This window comes from Tamandua tetradactyla, chromosome 10 (genome assembly GCF_023851605.1).
Source record: "Tamandua tetradactyla isolate mTamTet1 chromosome 10, mTamTet1.pri, whole genome shotgun sequence".
Lineage (NCBI taxonomy): Eukaryota > Metazoa > Chordata > Mammalia > Pilosa > Myrmecophagidae > Tamandua > Tamandua tetradactyla.
Window position 1 is genome coordinate 17,330,339 of NC_135336.1, and position 4,826 is coordinate 17,335,164.

At 37.8% G+C, this 4,826-nt stretch overlaps 1 pseudogene; it reads right to left on the reverse strand.

The window, feature by feature from the left end:
* Window positions 1–3,401: 3,401 nt before the first annotated feature.
* LOC143647823 (heat shock factor-binding protein 1 pseudogene) lies at window positions 3,402–3,647 on the reverse strand (annotated as a pseudogene).
* Window positions 3,648–4,826: the final 1,179 nt, after the last annotated feature.

Here is a 4,826-nt window from a genome sequence, read left to right on the forward strand (position 1 = left end):
AAGTCCAGGACTAGATGGCTTCACATGTGAATTCCACCAAATATTCAAGAAAGAATTCGTACCATCATGCTCAAATTCTTCAAAATAATTGAAGAGGAAAAGCAAACCTAACTCATTCTATGAAGCTAACATCATCTTACCACCAAAGCCAGGCAAAGATACTACAAGAAAAGAAAATTACAGACCAATCTCTTTAATGAATATAGATGCAAAAATCCTCAACAGAATACTTGCAAATCAAATTCAGTAGCATATTAAAAGAATTATGCACCATGATCAAGTGGGATTTATTCCAGGTATGCAAGGCTGGTTCAACGTAAGAAAATCGATTAATGTGATACACCACATCAATAAATCCCAGCAGAAAAATCACATGATTATCTCGATCAATGCAGAAAAGGCATTTGACAAAACTGAACATCCTTTCATGATGAAAACACTTCAAAGAAGAGGAATTAAAGGGAACTTCCTCAACATGGTAAAGGGATTACATGAAAAACTCACAGCTAATATCATACTCAAGGGGGAAAGAGTGAAAGCTTTCCCCCTAACATCAGAAAGAAGACAAGGATGCTCACTATCACCATTGTCATTCAACATTGTGTTGGAAGTTCTAGCCAGAGCCATTAGACAAGACTAGAAATTAAAGGCATGCAGATTAAAAAGGAAGAAGTGAAACTCTCACTGTTTGTAGATGACATGATGCTATATGTTGAAATCCCAAAAAAAAATCTACAGCAAAGTTGCTAGAGCAAATAAATGAGTACAACAAAGTGGCAGGGTACAATATCAACACCCCCAAATCAGTAGTGTTTCTATACATTAGTAATGAGGAATCTGAGGAGGGCGTCAAGAAAAAAATTCCATTTACAATAGCACCCAAATGAATAAAATATTTAGGAATAAATTTAACTAAGTATACAAAAGACTTGTAAACAGAGAACTACAAGAAATTGCTAAAAGAAATCATGGAAGATCTAAATAGAAGGGCATACCATGTGATTGTGAAAATGGTGTGTCTGATGCTCCCCTTATCCAGGATATGGACAGATGAGTAAATAAATAAGTAAATAAATAAATAAATAAATAGGGGTGATAAGGGGTTAAAAAATTATATAGATTACAATATTAGTGTCAATAAGAGGGAGGGGTAAGGGGTATGGGATATAGGGGTTTTTTCATTTTATTTCTTTTTCTGGAGGGATGTAAATGGTTTAAAAAAATGATCATGATAATGAATATACAACTATGTGGTGATAGTGTGAGCCATTGATTGTACACTTTGGATGGACTGTATGGTGTGTGAAGTTATCTCAATAAAAGTATTAAAAATATCAAGCAGGAAACTACAAATTTTGGAGAGGATGTGGAGAAATTGGAACAGTTATGCACTGTGGGTGGGATGTATGATGGTACAGCCACTATGGAAGACAGTTTGGAAGTCCTTAGAAAACTAAATATTCAGTTGCCCTATGACCCAGTGTGCTGGTCTGAAGGATTTATGTACCCTAGAAAAGCCATGTTTTAATTCTAACCCCATTTTGTAAAGGCAGCCATTTCTTCTAATCCCTATTTAGTACTATAGGTTGGAAACTTGATTAGTTTATCCCACAGAGATGTGACACTGAATGGTGGATATTATACTTTATTAGGAGGAGATGTGACTCCACCCATTCCAGGTGGGTCTTGATTAGTTTACTGGAACCTTTTAAAAGGAGAACGATTTTGGAGAAAGCTTGAAAACACTGCAGAGCCACAAAGACAGACCTTTGGAGGTGAAGCCAGCGACCTTTGGAGATGAAGAAGGAGAGCACCCCCGAGTCCAGCAGACGTCACCATGTTCACCATGTTCCTTTCCATTTGAGAGAGAAACCCTGAACTTCATTGGCCTTTCTTGAGTAAAGGTAACTCTTTGTGTGTGTATGTGTGGCTGAATTTCAGGCACCTTTATACATGGTAGACACTGTGGTTGGAGCCTGCCCATGCCATTTACTAGGCTTGAGCGTATCCAGCCCCCAGTTTCATCGGGACTTGCCCAATATGGACGGTAAGGATTTACAGCACCACCCACTGGTCTGCTCAAAGTCGTTTCTGCAGCTGGGGAATAACAGCCATTAATCCATTTTATTACTGAAGGATTTTACTCCTTTGTTCCCATATGACTTATAAATAGAACACAATATTTCTTAATATTTTTATATACTCGTAATACAATCAATACTAATGATATAGGAAACACAAAAAAATCATACCATGTTCATTAAGGATTTTCCTCTGTCAACTTCTTAAATTTTTCAAATTTTTGTAATGTAAAGTCATTCTGCTGTGACAATCACAAGAGTCTCCTCTGAGGTCATCAATACTAGCCTCTGGGCTTAGCATGCCCAGCAACACATTTTGAGTGATAAGAATTTTTACCCTGGGTTTCTAAGATCAACAATAAAATTGTTACTCTAAAAGCATTTAGCTAAGAAATTGTTAAATAAAACAGTAATTCTTAAGACCTTATCTTCTACAACAAATCCATGTGTCAACAAAGACATGTGCCAAGTGACTGGCATGGACTTGTGGTCTCTTTCCCTTTTCTGTTTCTTTTTTTCTGTTTCCAAAGAAACAGAAACAAAGAAAAGATGGAGTAATAGAATTTTAGAATCCTGCCAGGTTTTTTGTGGTGACAGTGTAGATGAACACTGTAGGGATCTACTGCATTAGAATCTCATGCAAAACTCTAACATTTCATTGGACTATTCTGTTATTTTCCATATTTAACAATTCTAACACACTAAAGTGGCAGCAGTTACCTTTCATCAATTTCAGCATCTGATCTCAGGGACTTAAAACAGAAATAGATCTGCAGTTTGATTCTGAGTTTTGGTAACAAATAAGTGTCAACTGTTTCTGAATAACCAATTTGTAAACCTTTTTTTGCCAATTCAAAAATACTGAAACCCACGATTTGGTGTTAGTTCAATAATCATTTTGTGCTAAAAGTGAAAAACCCTAAGCTCCTAAAATGTATAACTTCCCATAATCAAAGGAATTACTGTTTGTCTAAATTACATGCAATTTTTATCAAACAGCAACTACTACAAAAGGAATTACAGGAAAAAAAGTGACTTCACAAATATACACTAAAATATTTGACAATATTATGTAGGAACTGGCAGAGTTTTAGTGTTTCATATTTAAGAGCATGACTGACCAAGGTCCAAGATGCTAAGTTACCATGTTCAAGAAAATGAGGGAAAAAAATCACACTGAAAACTAACAATATAGTACATGATAAGAATGCACACTTTATAATATAAAAGCTGTTACACACAGCAGTTGCAAAAAAGCCATTAGGTCTTCTCTTGGCTTGTAAAAACAGTGTTCCAAATTTCATTGTAAATTAGCAAACTTCAACTCTTTTGTGTAGCTGGTATCTTGTTTCCCCCTTCCAGTTCTTCCACCCTAGCCTGCGTCATGAGGTCTGCAATGTTTTTCCCCAGATCGTCTATGCGACTACTCATATCATCAATTCTTCCAATGATTTGGTCAGACATAATCTGAAATTTATCTTACATCTGTTGCAGCAGTGTCTGCACCACCGAGGTGAGATCCTGCAAGGTCTTGGGGTCAGTCTTGGCCATCTCCCCGGTTCCCAGCGTGGCCATCACCTATACTACTGTTTGTCCCAAAAGTAACTCTTATTGGTGCCTTAATTTGGACATTTTTATAGACTTGCTTTAACTGGGACATTTTCATGGCCTTAGAACTGTAAACTTGGAACTTATTAAATTCCCCTTTTTAAGAGTAGAATTCTCACTTGTCATGCTGGAGACCTGGGTTTGATTCCTGGAGCCTGCCCATGCCAAAAAAGAAAAAAAAAAAAGCCGTTCCAGTTCCGGTATATCACATTTCAGCAGCTAGCAAACTAGAACACCCAGCAAAACCAATATTTGGTATATACCCAGAAGAGCTGAAACCAGTGACACAGACATTTGCACACCAATGTTCATAGCACCATTATTCACAACTGCCAAAAGATGGAAACAATCCAAGTGCCCATAAACAGATGAACAGGTTAACAAAATGTGGTATATACATACGATGGACTATTATGAAGCACAAAGATGAAATGATGGCCTGAAGCACGTAACAAGATGGATGAGCCTTAAGGACATAATGCTGAGTGAAATAAACCAGACACAAAAGGACAGATACTGTATGATTTTGCTTTCATGACCTTGGTAAAGGTAAACCCAGAGGCTTATAATATAGAATATAGAGGACCTAGAGATACACAGAAGCTAGAGATGGATGAACAGTTAGCTAACAAGGGTGAACTTGAATGTAAGGGAATAGATAGAAGTGAGGGTGGTTAACTGGTGGGTCTACAAGTAATATTGTCATATTGAAGGTGAACATGATTGTCATGGTCAGGTTCATGTGTCAACTTGGCCAAGTGGTGGTACCTGTTTGTCCGGTTGGGCAAGTGCTGACCTGTCTGTTGCAATGAGGACATTTCATAGAATTAGATCATGATCACGTCAGCTGCATCCACAGCTGATTCCATTTGTACCCAGCCAAAGGGGAGTGTCTTCTACAATGGCTGATGCTTAATCTAATCACAGGAAGCCTTTTAAGGAGGATTCAGAGAAGACAGGTTCCATTCCTGCTTCGGCTGGTAAGCCTCTCCCGTGGAGTTCATCCAGACCCTCCATCGGAGTCGTCGGCTTCACAGCCTGCCCTGTGGATTTCAGACTGCATTCCTGCAGTCACGTGAGACATTTTTATAAATTTTATATTTGCAAGTGTTCCCTGTTGATTCTGTTTCTCTAGCG